At 45.2% G+C, this 20035-nt stretch overlaps 1 protein-coding gene across 3 annotated transcripts in view; it reads right to left on the bottom strand.

Annotated features, from left to right (window-relative positions):
• Positions 1-20035, bottom strand: part of PASD1 (PAS domain containing repressor 1) — a gene marked incomplete at its 3' end in the record, with an annotated part of 190762 nt that overhangs the window by 119639 nt on the left and 51088 nt on the right. For all 3 annotated transcript variants that reach the window (XM_082771233.1, XM_082771231.1, XM_082771232.1), the window contains one exon: positions 4777-4905. The remainder of the gene's footprint in view (positions 1-4776; positions 4906-20035) is intronic.

Below are 20035 nucleotides of genomic sequence, written 5' to 3'. Positions count from 1 at the left end.
TAAAATGCTTTCAGACACCATGTACTAAATTTATGTTCCAGGCAGCCTAGAAAGCAGCTAGGCTCACTCACTTTAAAAATAAAAGTGCCACTGCAGAAACACGCGCCGTTTCCATCACACCTTCATTTAGGGCTTAGGAAAGCGCCAACTCCCACAGCAGATGCACCGGCGCTGGCAGAGGGGAATTCCCCACAGCAGATGAACCCACTTTTGCTCACTTGGACTCTAAAAGGATGATGAAGCTGCCTCTGGCCTGAAACCCTCTGCTTGGTGAGGCTGCTTCCTCACCCCTTCCTGCGTGAGGGTCCCAGACCTCAGCCCGGAGGCACTGCCTCATGAAGTCTGCTCCATCGTAGCCAAGCACTTGCAGGGCTGAAAATGAGGAACCGATGAAGAGAAATGAACATCTCCCTCACGGGAGGGCTCACAAAGTCTGGTTAAAAGCAAGGAAGGTCGAGGTCACAGGCAGAGGAGCTGGCTGCCAGAGCAGGAGAACAGAAGGGGATAACTCCTGCCCATAGAGCAGGCCTGCGGCAAAAGAGCCTCCGCTGGGACTTCAGTCACATCCGAGGCTCTGACCTTTCAGCAGATAAACAGATTTTCCTCGCCCCTTGAAAGGGACCTGTCTCTGCACCAGGTTCAACACCTCCAGGCAAGTGCGAAGCAGCTCAGCTGTCACCCGGCTCGTCCCTGTGATCGCTGAAGGGATCAGCGCAGATGAAAACTCAGACCAAGCGCGGCTTTCCCGGCCTTGTGCCAACTTCACTGCATTTCCACAGCTCAGAAGCACTCTGATGAATGTGTCTGGAGAGAAACATTTCGGAGACGTAAGCTTTGCACCGTCTGCTTTTCCAGTTAGTGTTTTCCCCTGAAGACATCTTCTCAGACAGCCCGTGGAGTTTCTGGGCAATATGATGAAAGCATCCATACTCATTAAAGCAACCTTTTATTAGCTTTTTAACAAAGTACTTTTACCAAGGGGAAAAATAGACCACCTAGAATTTTAAAAGCCATTTTCTCTAGTCCCTGAAGTTACTCTCAGGTGTCAGAACACTCCAATAACTACAAGATCTTCCTGCCCTACAAAGCACTTAGGGAGGAAAGGCTCTAACAGCTGTGTGCACACCTAGAAGTGCTCCACCCTCCCCTTCCCACCAGAATTTCAGCAGATTTCTAGGCTGCCCAGGGGGAATATAGTTATCTCAGTCAGCCCACGGCAGGTAGGAGAACTGGCCAAGTGGAAAGCAAGCTGTGAATTTCTCTGGGAATGGACAGACCAAGTCCAGCACTCTGCCAGACACACAGATGTGTTATTATCTTCACAAATATTCACAAGTCGCGGAGGATTCGGGCAGGCTGAGGTTCTGCAAGATGGGAAGAATCAGTTTTTAGGCCCAAAGCATTCAATCAAAAACATGACAGCCACAGGACACAAAACACCAGCCTGGCACCAACCCAGACGACTGGCTCAGATCTGCTCAGGACTTTCCGAGGAGTGACTTTGTCCCAGAAGACTTAATGCCGGATCAAATATCCGCTGTGCTCCTGCAGCCAGCATAAGGCACTGAAGCTAACACACGTGGCCACGATCGGATGTGGACACTTGACTGTGGAAAAAGTACAGCTTGGAGATCTACAATCACGTGGAGCCTATATATTTAACTGAAATTTTCCACTAATGGTTTAAGTTCTGCTCCCATGTACCAGACAATACTGTGTATTTCTGTGTGCGTATTTGGCTGATTTGGGGCAACTAGAGGAATAACAGACTGAGAACTGAAAATTTCTCTAGATAATCACAAGCTACAAAAAGCTGTGGGTTAAACTGAAGATTTTCAGGCTGTCCCAGAGCTTGGAAAAGCTTTTCAGGCAAACTGCACAGCCCTGGCGGACATACCCTCCAGATCTGGCTGCAGAATTCTCAAACAGCAGTTCTCCTGCATTTTAATATATATATATATTACATGTATTTTTTTAAACATATCTATTTGCCCACAGCAAAGTCTAGCAGGACTGAAAGACTGGATCTCTGTAATCCCACTACACTGACCAGCAGCGTATCCTTTGAAGGAGGGAGAGCACAGCTGCAGCTATATATAACCCCATCGCCCACATACATAGAAACCATTCTCGATGAAGTGATGGGTTTATGATGTACAGGGAGAACAAATCATCCTGGACGTATTTGGGGAAGCCCTACACTCCCTCAGTAAACAACGTGTAGCTAAAATAAATTGGAGAGATGAGCGGTAACTTATTTTCCTGCCTGGAAAAGATATTTTAACTACTCAATTAAATATTGCCTAAAGCCACACTATTAGAGTAGCACATCCCATCTGCAATACAGACAGATCTTGGTTTCTTATTACTGGTCTTCAGGCTGTCTGGTACTTAAAAATTCTAGTTTAATTAGATGATACCTTCCACAAATGCTAAGCTATTGGCACAAGATAATTAAAATAGTATTTAGGAATTTCTGCCATCCAAGAAACCTTCTGCAGGAATCATATGTTCTCTTACACATAATAGCAGGTTACAAGCAACACTGAATGAACAGATTACATTATTTCCTAGCTCATGTTGTTTTGAAGCACAGGGCTTCAATCTGGGCTCCTTTCTCTCCCCCCCAGTAGTTTCCACCCAAGACCATCCACAAATCAAATGTTTGTACAATATATTTCTCATTGATTTCTCTGAAGTGTTTATCCAATACTGAAACAGACTATTTTAATTCTGAATTAAGAAGCAAGTATCTCCATTATGAGGAGCTTTAATTCTGATTGCAGTTATTATACCTAATTATAGCTGTCTTGAAACAATACAGCGAGTTGGAGAGGTTTGGGTGCGATGCCTGTATGGGTAGTCAACTCTCTGATGTGCTGAAATACATTCAATCATTCCCCTGTCAGGCGTAACGCTGAGGAGCTCTGCTGGAGCATTAAAATGGCACAGACACGTGCCTTCAACACTTTTGCAGAAGTGCTGTTCAGGAGGTAGCTGGGCAGCCTCCCAGAGCAGCAGAAACACAGCCTTGCCCTCATGCACCACCAGCTTTTTGCCAGGTGGCCTTTTTGTAGGCTAGAGAAAGTAACAGCACACTGTGGGCAGCCACCTTTAGACATTCCCACTAGGTCCACGTGTGTTATCACCCCCTTTCCTTGCATGTGGGAACTGGGAGGATGCAGGTGAAGAAGCAGCAGCACAAGCCGTGAACGAAGCGCGGTGACTCACCTTCCCCCACCTTCCATATGCCTCACCCCATCAGTAGTCCACCCTCCGTAGGATGATGAAAGGAGGTTTGCAGAACGCTGCCTGGAATATGTTTATATTTGAGGACTAGTTCAATCGGTTCCTTCATTTGCTTTGTCAGATGATTTTCCATCTCTTCACCCCCTATCCACCTCCACCATCTGCCTAAAGCTACCATCTGCTTAAAAGTTTGGGGGAATTTACACGTGATCGAGAATTTTGCACCACAAATACAACTGAAGGAGGTCAGTCTTCTTGCATTTCTACGTGCTTAGAAAAAGTACTTCATGATTCAGATCTCCGTGATAGGGCTCCTCAGGAGCTCCTTCCTACCTCAGCTGCGAACCACATAAACATCACTTCATTCACTGATTTGTGGTATTTACCCTTTCCATTTGCCAGGATGAGGTATTGCCTTGCACTGGGTACTGTATGAACACAACAAAGAATCAGTATCTCTGGTCCCTTATAAATTCCTTCATGAAAACCCCGTAACTTTGACAAAAACAGAAAAATTTCCACCTACAAACAACAGATCCTCTGCTGCCACTTCTCCAAGAGTCCTGTACTGTCAGTGGACATCTCTGAGCACAAGGACCAGCAGGCTTTATCCCAATGCATCTGAGCTACTATGACTACAGATATTTTTTGTTCACCTCTTTTGTAATCCTATCAAACTCCTTACTTTAACAATATAACCACCGGATGCACTGTGCACTGCAGTACAATATGAAGAAATAATATATCATGGGAATCAGCCTTGGACAAAAATGATGATGGAAGATGCAAAAATATCTGTTAGATTGAATGATTTTAGGTTGTGTCCTACCTATTGCTTCCTTTTTGCTGCTTGCTTGGTAGTAGCAGTTTATGGAAGAGCTTTGGACAATTCATTCAGCCTTCAAACATCGCTAGAGGTGGCTGGAGCACTGGTAGCTCCTGGACAAACAGCTGTCAATACCTTCCATATGCACTTCTCACTGCAGGTTTCATGAAATCCCATCAAGACAAAGCCAGGAGAACAACTTGCCTGAAAGAGCTTTACCCACTATATTATTAAGGCCTTAGAGATTAAAAATAAACAAATAAATGGATAAATCCAAAAGATAATTCCTTCACTGCTAGATTTGTAACAGAAGCTGCCCACATCTATCAGATCCCTGGGTATGTATGCAGATGTTTCAGCCATATGCAGCAACATATGGCTTGCTTCTCGCAAGAACTAGTCATTTTTGCTGCGTGAGGCTACAAACTCACAAAAACCATAAACACAGAGCATCCCAGCCTGCTTAGGACAGAAGGGGCATCTCTGCTGCCTTCATTTCCCCCCTGCCAGACTAGCTGCCCACCAGCTGAGCATTATATTAGCTCATTCCCTCTCTCACCCTGGTACAATTCAGGCTCCGCAGCAAACACCTTGCTTCCAGACCAGAGCGGAGGCAGCCCCCACTCCGTCCTCATGGGCTCACTGCAGGGTGTGCTCCACGAGGACACTTGGTGACAAAGGACCCAAGGGCATCTCCTCACCTTCACCCCTGGGTCAGGGGACTTGGCTCCATTTTGAGGAGCCGCGTTGTTAGCCAACGAAGTTAGAAGCAGACACCTTTCATCTCGGTCCAACAGCCCGGTGTTTGATCACAGTGCCTGGTGCCTCTGCTGAAAGAACAATAGGAACAAATTAAGTGCTGCTCAACCTCTGCTGATCAGAGACCCTCCCTGCCCCAGACATCCCTGTGTCAGAAGGGACTGGTTGCATACAATCTCCTTCCAGACACCCTTAGCAGCAGTGCACGTGTGGACAGCCACCAGCTGAACAGCGAGTCTCAAAGCTCCAGGCATTTCTCCCTTCTGATTAGTGACCGGCTTCTGCATTTGTGAAAGTTATTTGTAGGGCAAAGAGATTTTTCTGGATGCCGGAAGAAAAGTCCCTAGCTCAGATGAAATTCAATACAAGCGCATGAGATTGAAAAGGTCACGGTTGTTAGACTGGACAAAATTTAATTCTTTTTGGTTACAACAGCGAGAGAGGGAAAGAGAAGCTTGGGAATTCCAGCCTGACTTGAAGGAAATATGAAAAGAGATATAGAGGATATTTTAATCTTATAAAACAAAAAGCAAATCAGCATGCTTCACAATGTAACATCACAGGGAAGTTTTTTTTGTTTGTTTGTTTGTTTTTTTTACAAAGCTGCCCAAACCTAATAATCAGAATAACTGCTGGGACTAGGCAGGCTTAGCCTAAGAAGCCTGGAGTGGCCGCACACCTCACATACACTGGGGAGGACAAAGCCCTTACAGCCAAAAGCCTGCCCCAGAACAGTTTGGTGGCTGATCCACTTGGCCCACATTTCTGTGGAGCTGTAACTGAACCACGTAGCTTCAGCCAGGTATAAGTGGGTGGCTTTGACTGATGTGACAAACAACAACCAGCTCTGTCTTAAACTGAAGCTTTTCTGGGTATTTTGATTTGCAAAACAGTTATGATTGAACATGTACCCCACTCTAAAACATTCCTTCAAACTTTGCTTCCCTGGGGCTTAGGGTTTCATTTCCTACTTGCTCTACACAACTCCTAAGTGTCGATGCTTTCCCATACACAAATACAACTTGCACATTCCTTAAGCACAAACCTGTCGTTTGCGGTATAAATATGAACTGGAGCATAAATGGAGCACTAAAAAGAATGAACTCTTGAGATTTTAGTTCCTCGAAGTACTGATTTATTACTGCAAAACCGTGGGTACTCTGTTCACAGACAAGTTTCTATCTTCAAATGCCTGTCAAAAGCAGAAATTATTCAATTAATGTGGCTTTCTACAAAGACAGCTATTTCAAACCTCTGCTGGAAATTTATTGAAAGAAATGTCAGTGTTTACATGTAGGAGAGAATGTTTGTTTTGGAGGAAAAAAAAATCTGAGCTGCAAAGACATGAAAGGATAAAAGCTGTTTATTTTTGGGTTCTGGTTCTCAGTTCCTTGTCTAAATAAGAGACTGCATCTCTAAAGCAAAGCCTGGTTGTGAAGCCCTGAACCTCTGCCCACTCTCCTTCTGATCGCAGCATGAAAAGTAGCTGTGGATGACACAGGGCTGTGAATCAGTACTCTGCTCATTTGAGAGTACAGGAGCAGAAGATCTAGCTACAGAAACAGGAGAATACCTCTAAGCTAGTGCTACCCCATCCCCAACACCTCTGCTCACTGATATCCAGTTCTCTGTGCTCGTCGGAGCCTGCCAGCTCCTGCTATGGGGCATAGCAAAAAGCCCTAAGTCATAATAAGTACATTAAGGGTTAAGTCATTACACCCTGGAGCTTGAAAATTTGCTTGTTGAGGACTTTGGCCTTGAGGTTATAGTTGCAGTCTCCTCTCCCTGCACCCTGAGGGAGCGGCATCTGCTCTGGATGAAAGCAAAGGAGAGGCTCTAGGTATCAGGGGGCAATCGCTTGTAAAACCAGAGCAACAGCTCGGTGCAAACTGCAGTAGCACTTCGACTCGACCTTGGGACTTAGTAAAATTTGTTTCCATAGTTTGGTATGTTTTGTCCATTATGAGTCCTGAAAAGCCTCAGATACACTACTGTCAAATCAACAAGACAGGAAGGTTATTTCCAAGGGCATTCACAAGCCTCCCCTAGACAGGCACATGCGAAGAAATTCTTTGCAGCCACCCATGTAACTTCCCAAATAAATAACACCACTACGGAGAGAAAACAAACACACACCCTGTGTTTCCATGGCAAGGCAAGTGATGTTATATGCCTTTTTTTTCCTTAATCCTTCTGAATCCTCTCCCAGGGTTAGCTGCTTCACAGCCAACCATATCATATTTTATAGGCACAAATACATCCTCATTTTCTTCACATGGCCTTTCCCCTTACTCCACCAGCTCACCTGCCTTGCTGCCATCTTTCCCCAGCCTCACACCTTCTGCAGGGCTGCTGCAGGAGACAGGAGCAGCCCTTCCCCATGCCCACCATGGGACAGAGCGTACAGGGGCCCCAGAAGCGGATGGGGCAAACAGAGAACAGCACAGCCCAGGCTGCCCACCCTACAGCACCTGCTTCTCCCCAGGCCAGCCCCATTAATTGATTTGTTCCCAGCTGCGATGGCAGGCATTGGTTTCTCCTGGCCGGGCTCATTAAGCTGCCATCAGTACCAATTTGCTACCTGCACGCTGCAGGGAGGCTCAGGAGCTCAATGGAGACATCTGATCGAAAAGAGCTATTGCCAAGCCCGCACAGCTTCCAGGTGCTGACACGCACGTCCCTCCCAGCATTTTATTATTTAAACTATTTCTCTTGTTTATGACCTAGAGGCTTAGCAGTTTATAGTGCTAGATGAAGAATGCCTCCATCTATTGGAAAACAGGGAGGAAAAAATAGCACACATTTCAATTTTCTCCCAGATTCTTCTTGGCATCTCTACAGCTGCTTTCTCACTGCAGGTATGTAGTAGGGAAAGTCTAGTTAACTTCATTTTTGTAGGAAGAGCTATTGAAATGAGAGGAAGCAACCTCAGAAGCAAGACCCAGGCCCTGGCCCATGGTCCTGACGGACTTCCCAGCACTGGTGCTCCTCTGGGGTAGCTTCACAAGTGCCACCTTGGCCCTGGTGCCAAGGCACAGCAGCCACAATTTGCCTAAAGCCCACCTCCTGCTGGTGCAAAACCAACCCCCAATTACATGTTTACCTGCACAGCTTTTTTTTGTTGCGGTTATTAAGGATACTGGTAGTAAAGGAAACTGTTCTCAGCCAGAGGGCACTGGACAATGCAAGGAGCTGCTATTTCCTTTTCATCCTGCCTACTGCTTTTTAACATGCTGAATTCCAAGCACACAGAAGTGAAGTCTTCATTCCAGGCAGGACAGATACATGACATGTTTCCATGCTTACTGACAACCTTGACACACTGTTAGTGTAATCATTTACATTTCGGCATTCTGGAACAAGAATAAAGCAAGTCAATGACCCCTGCTTGACTCTAAATTGTTTTCTGCCTCGTCACAACACACAGATTTAGAAGGATAATTACCTCGTTACTTCTGGATGAAAATCTTGAATTAAACTCCAAGATCTCCACCGTCTCTCTCTTTGCAACTGAAATCACTCCAGACGCACAGCCAGAGAGGGTGATAACAGGAAGGCTTTGCAGGGCTTGTGCCAGCACCTTCCCAGAGAGAAAAGGCTGAGAGCCCCCCCCGGCAGGCAGAGAGGGCACAGAAGCCCCCCCCCGCATGGATGGGGGCTGGAGCCCACCCTAAGGCTGTGGCAGGCACCAGCCCAGCTGCCCTGGGGAGGAGCACAACAAGCTCCTGGATCCCTGAGGCCAGCTCACAGAAACTGCTGGAGAGACACAGCTTGTGCACCCTGAGCTCAACCACCATGAACCAGGCTTTCTGCATCACTTCCCTCCTTGGGCCACATGTATTTTTGGAGACAGATCTCATCCTCTCCCTCTCCATGGGCTCAACGGGCTGGATGCTGCCAGCTGAGCTAGTCTGGAGGAGCTGTGCTGAAGGGTGACAGCTCGCAAGCTTACAGCACCCCAGGTCATCTGGAGAGCCAGGAGTCCCCAAATACCACTAAAACGGGGTAGGGCAGAGCAGCCAGCACAAGCAGCACGCCCTAGAAAGAGGGACTGCAGCCCAGCACGCATTCCTCAACAACTACCCAGGCTCCCAGCTGCCGCTGCTCAAGCAGAGCTACTTCAACAGGAGGCAGCTGGGGAATTGGCTGGGTCCCAAATAGGCCAAATTGGGTCACGGCATGAGTCACTCCCTGCTAGCCAGGGAGAGGCAGGCAACCTGGGTGTATTTGGAAGCCTGACAGAGGTTAATACCAATGTTATGCTTCAATGTTTGCAGAAAATTCGGTTGTCTCGCATGGTCTGCACCTTTCCCACAGAGACTGGAGCTGCCCCATAACCCCAGCCCTTGCTCAGCAGATGCGGTGTAGTATCTTGTACCAAGCCATGCGATACGTGCCTGTTTGATCTTGCGCGTGCTTTTTCCATCCAGTAATCCCCCTTCCTTGGGGTTTCTGCAGTGGGTCATCACTGGGGACTGTTTGTCCAACCATCCCTTTATCAGCAAGAAAACATCACACGCTCTTGCACGTGTTGTCAAGCATGTAATCCAACCTGCGCACCCTCCATCACAAGAGAAGTGCTTGTGGTAACCTCCGAACAGCTTACCACAAGCTCTAGGTCCAGCTGAATGCACAGCTCAGGTACAAACCCACACTCAGGCTCCTGCCCTCCTGCTTAACACACGACCATGCATGATGCTCAGTCTCAGCATCACCATCACTGCCAAAAAGTGCTGAAGATGAAGAGGATGACTCACTAATGGAAATTACTGATAGCCCCAAAATCTGAGCTCCTAACTTCAAAACACAGGAAAGTACAGCACCAGCTGTAGCCTTGCCTGACTTAGAGTTCATAGATGTCCAGTATAATACAGACACACTCCTCTTCATTTTTTCTATCATAATTATAGAGTAATTTGAAAATAAACGAGGCACATTTTATTCTAGGCAAAAGCCAGTAGTTTGTGTTTATATAAGCAGGTGTTGTGTGTCTTCCAGGACCAAGCTGGCTTCTCCCGTTCAGGCTTTTTCCCAGTAGAAAATATTTCAGTTGCTCTGGATCCACGTGGAGCCAACATTAGCTAGTCCTCTATATTTATGGTGCTTGATTTAGCCCATACCATTATATATTAATGCAGGCTGCCACTTAGCCAAGGCCAAGATTTAAAGTGTTATTGTGTTTTCCTTCGGATGCTAACTCTTCCCCGAGCGTTCTTGCTAGCACTGCACAAATCAGGCAGTTCATCACTTGCAGGCAACGGCACTCAGGGCTCTCAGGAACTCAGCCACAGTTTTTTCAGTCCTGTTTTGCTGTTGTTAGTTTTTTTTGTTTGTTTGTTTGTTTGTTTTTTTATATCTAAGGCATCAAGCAGAGTTGTGGGATACAGCAGAATGTCACTGGGAAATGGGCTCCACTTGCTTTTCTACCAGAAGTTCTTTTGTTTTGCTGTAAGGTCTAATTATCCATTTCAATTTCACCACTTACATTCCTGATGAGTGAAAGAAATGAGAAATCTGCACGTTTCATTACACTGTCAGCAATTGAGCCCTGATTAAAATATATCCATGTTGCAAAACCAGGCTTGCATTGAACCTGTTACTCCTTCAGCTCTCCAAAACGCAACCAAGAAGTGTCCAAGCACAGCTGCCCAAGGAAAACATCTTATGCATTTAAAAATGATGAGCACAACTCTCATGCCCTAAAGCCATCCATTTAAGCAGTTGCTGATCTGCAAATAAAATCCATAATGGCTTTTAAAATGTTGCTCAAATTAGTGCTTAATTATCAGCCCTCCTCTGGGAGGTCAGATTGCGTGTTTATTTAAATGATTCCTTTTGCAAGGCTTTGAATGGCCTGGCAGTTCGGGCTACTGCAGTCAGTGGAAATTTAAGTACTTCTGGAAAACTTCAGCACCTCCATCCATGGAGTCAGAAAAGCAGTGCCAGAGGCTTGCTCTGGGAGGAGTGTATTTGAGTTGCCAACAGCATTACGCCACTTGCCTCTGCCATCCCTTCATAGTAGATGTACAAGGCTACTGACTTAAAACCTCAATTCCCCTTCCTGAGAAGGGAGGAATAAAGCTGGATTTGGAAGAGGAAAAGGGAACTTTTTTTTCATGAGCTGGCAAGGGGAGCGTGGCGCTGAAAACAGAGCCTGTGATTTTGCTGTGCGCTGGTGAAAATTGAGAGGATTGGAGTGCGGTACAGCAGGAGAGGAAACAGCCCAGTCTTTAAGGTTTTTATCAGGAAAACAGCCTTTGCAGATCTTGTGTTACCTCTCCAGTAAGTCAGTGAAGTTCAAACAACTCAAGAAGACACTTCAAGGTGATTACAGAGAACTGAAAATAAATCTGGGAGACTGAGTGAGCCAAGGAAAGAGCCCTCAGGTATTCCAGGCTCTGGAGAGGACCCTGCTCTTACCAACAATGCTGCCTGCTCCTTGCCCCATGAGGGTCTGTTGGATCTACAAAGCTCTGAGTTGATGAAGTTTCCATGGGTGCCCTTGACTGAACACACATTCCTCTCAATGCCAACACGTGGCAGTGAAGTTTTAAGAGCTATGGCAGCATTTTGGGTGCTAACCTTCGGAAAATAGTCACCTCATAACATTTTCAAAGTCCGCCTGGAGCTATCCATTCACTTGAGTAGCTTACTTAAAGTACAGTGTGTACTCCATTTTTATGCTACATCTATATCAATGTGTGTAAAATACCTGTGTAGCAACTGCTGTGATTATTCTGCACGCTAGTTAGTCTATATTTAACATAAAACTAAAAAAGGTTCCAAGAGGACTCCGAGATGTGTCTTGTAGCAAAATTATTTTGTGTGACTCACATTTATTCAAATTAAACACAGAAATAAAGTCAAGAAAGTAATCAAAATCATATTTAGTGGGCTCTCAGGTGATTAACCAACATATTCAGAGCCAAACTTCTCTATCAGTCTCTTAACTGGTTCGTTAGTTTCTCTTGGCATGAACAATTTTACAAACCTCTAGCTGACCTTGACATTTGAGAAAAGTGAATTCTGACAATAACTTGATTTATACCAGGGAAAACTTACTTGCCAGTGAGCAATTTGAAGTAGGGATTCAAATATTGTTTCTTTTGTATTTTTCTTGAACCGGAATGGAAGAATAAAAACATCGCTATACACATGCAGAGCCTTCAGTTCTATGAAGTTGAAATTGTTATGAAATTAAACAAACAAACAAACAAACAAAAAAACAACCTAAGGATTCAAATGGATTTGTTTTCTTGCAAACCACTTAATTTTGAATGACTTAATTACAAAACTTCACAACCAGATGCTGTGTTTTACACAACACAGCATATTAGATACTTGTACCCTCGATCAACACTCAGTAACATTCTTCAGACTTTGGGACTAAACACAGGACAACAGCCCTGCCCACAAAATTAAGTCAATACTGAAGTATTTTGCAAAATTAGGATCCAAGTCCTACAGCTGTTCAGTTTCTGCTCGCATAATTTCTGACCAAATCCTGACAAATCTGACCATCACTATTTTCATGATCTTATATTAGCTATAGTACTTTGAAAATGTAAAACCATCTTATATTAGTTTCTCATAAATATAAATTGTATTAAAAAGCCAAGCCCTTCACTTCAGTTAAGGATCCTAAGTGACAGTATTACGCTGCCCTATCTCATCACTTACAAAAATCCAGATACTTACGAGCAAGAAAATCATTAAGAACATAATAGATCATACACCATCAGCCTAATAAACACAGTAAGAAGCAGAAAGCACATTTCATCACAGTAATTAATAACCCAGTTACAATTTCAAGGACAGTGTATGGGTGGAGGTGGGATTATTTCTACCTTGATTTTGGTACTTCCACATCTGCTCTACCCATGTGCAGCTGCGCTGCCCCATCCCAGCACAAAGGAAGATGCTTTTTGCCTCCTGCCTCCCTCCAAGCGGGGCTTGCTTTCTTTTCAAGTCTACAGCGACCCCCTCAATGACCCATGACAGCATCCCCACGTGCCATCACCCTGACCTTGCTGCAGGAGAGCTTTCTTGGAATATTTCTGAATACTTGGGGCCAAGCGAGGATGTACAAGGGCAGACTGGCTTAGGGCATGCAGCTCCTTTCTCTTTCACGTTTGTGGCATGTGCTGGAAGGATGCATATCAGCTTTCCTTGGCTGCGTGAGATGAAGGGCAGCCTGTCAAGCGAAGGATTTTGGATGTTGGCATCATGAAGAAAAGGAGGAATATTGCAATGGAAAGGCTACTATGAACTGTTTTGAATGCACTGCAGCCCTTCGTAAAGCTCACCAGTCCCAAAATGTGTTTCAGATCCTTTGAATCAAAACCAGCAGTTAAAGAGCTTTATTTTTTGAGTCGCTCCTGTAGTGGAAAATATATATGTTTACCCAGACAAAGCTGTAAGAAATATTGCTAACATACTTATTAAGTTTAGCTACGTGAGCCTTTAATTAAAGCAGAAAACTGATAATTTTCGGAGAGCAACGAAGCAGAAATACGTGAGAGACCTTTCTCTTTCGAGCACACTGCAAACTAAAGGATTGCAACAACACATTCATCCCTACGGGCAAACAAAAATATCACTATGAGCTATGATGTGAACTATTCCACAGGAAACACACTGCAAGGGTCAACCTAGTCTATCTGGAAAGAGATTTATACTTTAATAAGCTACTTAAGGCAGAAAGAGGCTCTCTCTGGAGGCCAGTTTTGAACCCCCCTACTGGGATTCACCCCTACTGGGGAGCACTTATGGACACTGCTAGAGCCAGCTGCCATAAATATAGGAAAAATAAGCTGTTTTGTTTGCTTTGTGTGTCTCTGAGCCAGTAACACAGCCCCTGCTGATCCCTGGGAGCTAGGTGTGGAGGAGCACTGCTGGTATGTCTGGGCCAGGCTAATCTCCTGCAAGAGGGAAGGGAACAAAAGCTGTAGGAAATCTCTCCAGCTCGAAGAGTTAGGTGCATGCAATAAGTTTCTTTGGTGCTGCTGTAATAAATTATAAAGACCACATTCTCATTGCACCGATGAAGAGGATTTCTTTTCTGAAATTATTACTGCTGGACAGTTTCATTTTGCTGTAACAAATCACCCCACGGTAGATAGAGTAAGGAATATCTGCTGGATAATTTCTCTTTCACAGAACTGTTTGGAATGGTTTTGAACAAGAGTTTCCAGTTCACAGTGACGAAGTGTTCAGACTGAATTCAAACATGAATCATTTTTATATCATTCTTAAGCCTTTTGAAGAACGCTCATGAAAAAAACTGACTGATGTGCTCACACCTAGCCAGGAGGATCATGTTCTCACTTATCAGCACCAGTACAATTCCAGTAAACACACAAAAAAAAAGACCAAAAAAAAAAAAAAAAAAAGGAAATGCATGGGGTAAGTCATGCTTTGTTTTCCCAGTTCACACCTGGTGAGTGACCTAGCCCCCACCCCAAGCTCACTTTGGAAAGGAATTTGGGCCATAGATACCTACCAGGGCACGTTCCCCATGCTAGCAACTTATTTTGGAAAACTAGACAAAAAAACAACAACAACAACAAAAACAGAAAGCCCCCCTTCCACATGGACCAAAGGCCTGACTGCTTCCACGAAGCAGCCATCCTCGTAGCATCCCCTCTTCATCATTCGTTTCCTGTAAGCCCTTTTCATAAGCAGATGGAAAATGAGAAAAATAGCCAAGTGCAGCTTGACAGTGCAAGAGCTTATTAAAAATGATGAGAAGGCTACAATGTAAGACACCTTATTAAAGAGAAGGGACATGTCCTTTTGGGAGCCTGCCACTGCTCCTGATTCATCAGCACATTTCCTCTTCCTAAAGCAAACTATCCCAGCTCTCCTCAGCAGCACTCAGTGAACAGCGACAGCAAAGGGTGGCTTGATTCATCGCACAAAGGTGGAAAATGAGTTCCTCACACTGTGCTTAGCACTGCACGGGACATTAACTGAACAAATCTGGGTAAGTTGCAGCTCAGCAGAATGGGAAGCACCCGAAAAATGGCACACACAATGTGCTCTTGTAAGGAATTGTCCAGGAGATGCCAGGCAGGATTTGAAGCTGGATTTTCCATCTGTGACCTGACATTTTCATGGCCACAGGAGTCAGACCCCAGCTCAGTCCAGGTGGCCTGAGCTGCCCCAAAGCAATCAGGATGCCCAAAGCACCCAGCCCTGCAGCAGGGGTTGTTCATCAGCCTGCTGCATGCCACTGAGCAGTGATCCCACTGAGCAACTTGCTGCTCCCAAGGGATTTCAAAGGTTACTAAATCTGCAAAAACCTGCCTCAAAACCCCTTTCTGATACCCTCAAACAGGATTAGTTTCAATGGAGTGCCATCATATCACCTCACCTGTCTGAACTTCAGGCAGCGCAGCTCGCATCTGCCTCGGTTTAGCAGGGCTGTTGGTTCCTGTTATTAACATAACACCTTAACCTTTCCCACCAGCTATTTTTCAATAACTTTGATTTTTTTTTTTCCTTAAGCCTACACTGGGTTTTATTACTTCTTTCTACTCTCATAACTGCAGGTTAAATACCTCCCATGAAAATCAGGCTATAGATCACAGAGCAGAATCACTCGAAGTTATCAGGTACTGTACTCGATCAGCTGAGCACTGACATATGCTTTGCAACAGATTAGTCCCCACAAATTTTAATCACTCCAAATTAGAATAACGCTAAGCTGGCTTCAGGATCTGGCTCCACTGTGTGAGAGGGACATTTAAAAGCAGAGCTTGAACGGTGTATATGTTTTAGAAGGGCTGTTTGGAAAGGGTGAATTACAGACCCTTCCTCAACTTAAAAATGCTGTTTTCCAGCTACAGAGGGAAGGAATGGGGAGGGGGTTTGACATAGAAAATGCAGCTAAAGATGTACAATATAAGCAAGCTCAGCAGCAGGTCCTCTAGTGCCTGATGGTACGTTTCAGCAAATGACTTTGAGCAAAGTTTTGTCCCTTTTGCTAGATCAAGTCCAGCCACAAGACTAATCCTGTTGAGAAAAATCCCGTTCAGAGAACTAACCTACAGGCAAATGGCAGCAGCACAGTTGCTGCCAGCACCACAACAGGACCTCTCAGCTCCAGAGCCTGGCAGCCGGGTATCTTTTACAGGTGCCCGGACCTGGCCTTTCTGCCAGGGCACTGCCAACAGGATCCCGAGAGGCTGTGCAAATATCCCCAGCCTCTGTGCAGCTGCCAGCAGCAGCATTACTCGCTGTTTGATGACCTGATGTTATTGTTTTACCTTGCAGTGTTGCTTGAGAGCCAACAGAAACCACTGGCGGATGGCCACATCACATGTCCTTGGTGTCCCAAACATGAAATCAGGCTGATTGCCACGGGGTTCTCTTGCTTTGAACATAGTCTCAGCAATGGTAAGCATTACTTCAGGTTTCCCAGTGACTGCTTTTAAGTCCTATCATCTTCTCACAGACATGCAAAAAATACCTGAGTTTTAAAAGGCACTGATCTTCTCTGGCATTCATGCATACACCATCTAAAAGTATCAGAGTTTAGTCTTAGGTTATTATATTGTATTTTTCAAAGCCTTCAACTCAGTAGAAACAACTGTAACTTCAGGAATACAGAGACAGTAAATCTGTACGGATACCACGTTATTACTACTACATAAAACTCAGAGCCCTGAAGTCCCTGAAGTGTGCACAGGACAGGACTGCCAGCGTGAGCTGAGGCCCAACACAGTGCAGCACCCCAAAAGGGTTGTGCCAGTTTGTGGCACCTCCTGCTGGGGTGGAAGCTCAGTTTCAGGGATCGTGTGTTGGATGTTTAAGCTTTCACTGTGACGTGGCAGAAACGTGCATCTCTTCTGCCAGCACACCGCAGTTACTGTATAACCAGCTGAGTGGCGGCTGCTCACAAAAACATGCTATCTCTCACAAGCCTGTGGTCTCGTGCATTACTGTGTAAGAGAGTGCTGTGACAGACGAATGAGACTTTTTGCAGTATTTCTGTTCAGTTAGGCAAGTATCAGGTGCCAAAATGAGGTGCTTCCAGCACTGCAGCCATTCCGGGACAGCCCCTCCAGCTGCGTTTTTGCATTTACAGCAAACACAAAAAACGTGGCCCCATATGGACGGCTTGCTGCTTGCCATATTTAACATTTACTATTAAAACACCAGGAGAAACAAGGCTTCTGCAATGTAAACCTGTGGCTTTCCTCATCCTGGTCTGTTCTTTTGTTTCTTGCCCAGTCCCTGCCTTGACGTGTTTGTGGTGCTGCTCGTTCGCAGCCTCTCCCTCTCCCTGCAGCACACCCACGCCCTGCTCATCACTCACCTGATGTCAGTCTCCATCCCACAAGGCTTAAATCATTAATAAGTCAACTGCCCACAAGAGTACGCTGGCATGCCGTGCTCTCAGCTTTCAGCAGCTGCTGCATTTTGTGTGGAGCAGATGAAAGCTGGAGGAAGACTTAAGCTCAGATCTGGGTCCCAGAGGCATCACAGAGCTACCTGCTAGTGCGGGATGGTGTCACTGTGCCTCCTGTTCTTCCCCTCACCTCCTTGTGATATTAGCTTTTGATTAAAAACAAATAAAAATTTTAAAAAAATGAAAAAAAAATTAGTAGAAAGAATATGGTTACACTGCTGTAGCTGAGCGGGGAACCTGTATGCGCACCCACTTCTCAGGAAGTCTTACCCCATGTGTCCACTGCTCATTACAAGGGAACAGACCCAAATCTCAGCTGTTCCCTGCCTGCTCTTCACTCCCCATAATGCGAGGAGCCACTTCTGGGACTGCCCAGGTGCCTGTGGGTCCTGCTCACCTCTGTTGCTCGGCCAGTGGGACGAAGCAGCTGCACCAGGGACCTGCAGTTGCCCATGCTCAGCCAGACACACTGCCTGTGAGGCTAGAGGGAATTCAGCATGACATCCCCTCCCTGCAGCCTTCTGTCCCAGCCCAGGGCATGCAGTTTGCTCTGACAAAAGCTAGCTCCTTGCTTCAAGCTGCAGTGAATCTCTCAGCAGGTGCTGGCTACAGTCCTGCTAGAGGTGGATCCTTGCATGGATGAGGAAACACCCCTGCAGCAGGACCACGCAGCTATTTTCTGCTCTCCCACATCCCAAAAGACTCTCCGGGGGCAGTTATCAGCCTCAGACCTGCCGTCTGCCAACAAACCTTGCTGCTCCACTGCACAGATGTGCTGATGTTGCTCTAAAATAAACAAAAATCAAGTCTGATTTGTTTTCTAACCGCTAAACTAGCTACTTTTTAGAGTTGGCTGCTGGTTTTCCATAAAATCCAACCTGTCTACATGTCAATTCTGGAAAAAAAGTCATCTTCCCAGATGATGTTCAAGGTGACCAGCACACGGAGAAAGCACCTCCCCCAGCTAAAGCACTGCCTAGCTCTTGCACTGAGCCCCCCAGGTCTGCCAAGCACCGACCACTCAAGCACTGGGATGCTTGGAGTGGGAACCTGAGTGGGAAAAGGTTTTCCAACCCTATCGCATTTAAGACTTTGAAGATTTTCCATATTCTAGAACAGAAGACAGTCAAAAACTTCTGTACACTGAAAATGTCAAAAAGTCAGAGCCCGGGACTGATTCATTCCAACTGAAGCACTGAAAAATGATTGAACCTTTTGATTTTGACCTTGAAAGCCTTCTACAACACAAACACTGCCAGGGAAACATTTTTCTTACTTCAAAGGCCAAAATATGATTATTTCTATGATTTCAAAACAATTTTTAGTTTAAAAAGCTGCCGTTTTCCTTACACACCATCTTGGTTTTGAAAAACTTGGCATTCACTAATGCTATTTTTTTCCAAATTTCTTTATCATTCAAATGTTAATAAAACCAAATAGCTCACAAGCTTTATTTTTAGTTTACAGAGATTAAACATCCTTCACATTAATGGCTCTTCTAATGTTTTACTTCAGTTCATTCATTTCCCTCACCCAGTGAATAGCAGACTTCTCAGAAATCAACACAGCTCGTTAGAAAAAAGACAAAATGCCCATTAAATTATCAAGTGCCTTTCTCATCAGAGCACAGCCATCATTCTCTGCAAAGGAAAAACGGAGATTAATTGACTCCCTTGCAAAAGCAATGTTTAGACAGATGGCACTAGGAAACATCCGACTGGTATTCCTTAAATTGCCACGTTTAAGCTATGGGGATGTTTTGGGAAAGCAAGTAGGCAAAGTGTGAGTGCTGTCCCTTCGTCTCAGGCTGCAGCAAGGACAGCTGTGTCCCACCAGCCGCTGTGTACTACTCGTTCATCCAACACCCAAAGATGCTGCAGAGGTAAATTGAACTATAAAACAGGAAAATTAAAAAAAGAAATGTTACTATCAACTTTTCCAGGTTAAAAAGGCACATATATAAAGCAAATATCAATACTATTGTCATTAACAGAGTTTTGTGGCAGAAAAACTTACTTGCTTCAGTACTTTTGTCTCATCTTCATTATTTCAGTATTTGAGTTTTATATGTAAATGAAGATTAACTTACACATTCAGTTTGCATAAAAAAGAATAAAAGTAAATCCTGTATAATTTTAGGCCTGTGACCTTTGGAAACATGCAGATATCGGTGGTCACCTCCAGAACTATTTTCAATGATAAAAAAAAAAAAAGGGGAACGTGTTCCTTTAAGTTACTTTTCTCTTAATAACCTTTTCAGGGCAGGAGTGATCCCAGACCATAAACTATTTAAACTTAGCCTTGCTAGGAAACCAAGTGGCAGAACCGGTGCCAACCACAGAGGAACACGAAGGTTTCAGGATTGTGGCCACCGTGCTCCTCTTTCTGCAGCACTTCACAGCAGAAGCTGCCACAAGAGTACATCAAACAGCCAGCACACCCCTTTGGTCTGCCTCCCAAAGCAGAGAGAAAATCCTGCAAAGGGGATTTTAAGAGAGCTGGAATCAGCAACGCGATGTGACCACTTCAGCAAGCACCAGAGCTCTGCTGTGAGGGCGCAAACAAGAGGGGCACCACACGCTCTGCCCCATGATGGGAGCAGGCATCGGCGCAGCAGGCAATGCAGAAGCTACTGCCATTAAAGAAACCTCCCTCCCTCAGGGAATCTGCCCCAGCTGCAGTGAAATATTAGAGCAGGCTAAAATACTTGCACAGAAGGCTTGCAATATTCAATTCCTTGCTTCGCCCTATATACGAAGGGTCCATCCACATCAGTAGTCACAGAC

This window comes from Aythya marila, assembly GCF_965140915.1.
Source record: "Aythya marila genome assembly, chromosome: 13".
In the NCBI taxonomy this organism is placed as follows: Eukaryota; Metazoa; Chordata; class Aves; order Anseriformes; family Anatidae; genus Aythya; species Aythya marila.
The sequence above is the reverse complement of the archived record's forward strand: the minus strand, read 5'-3'. Positions and strand labels throughout refer to the sequence as shown.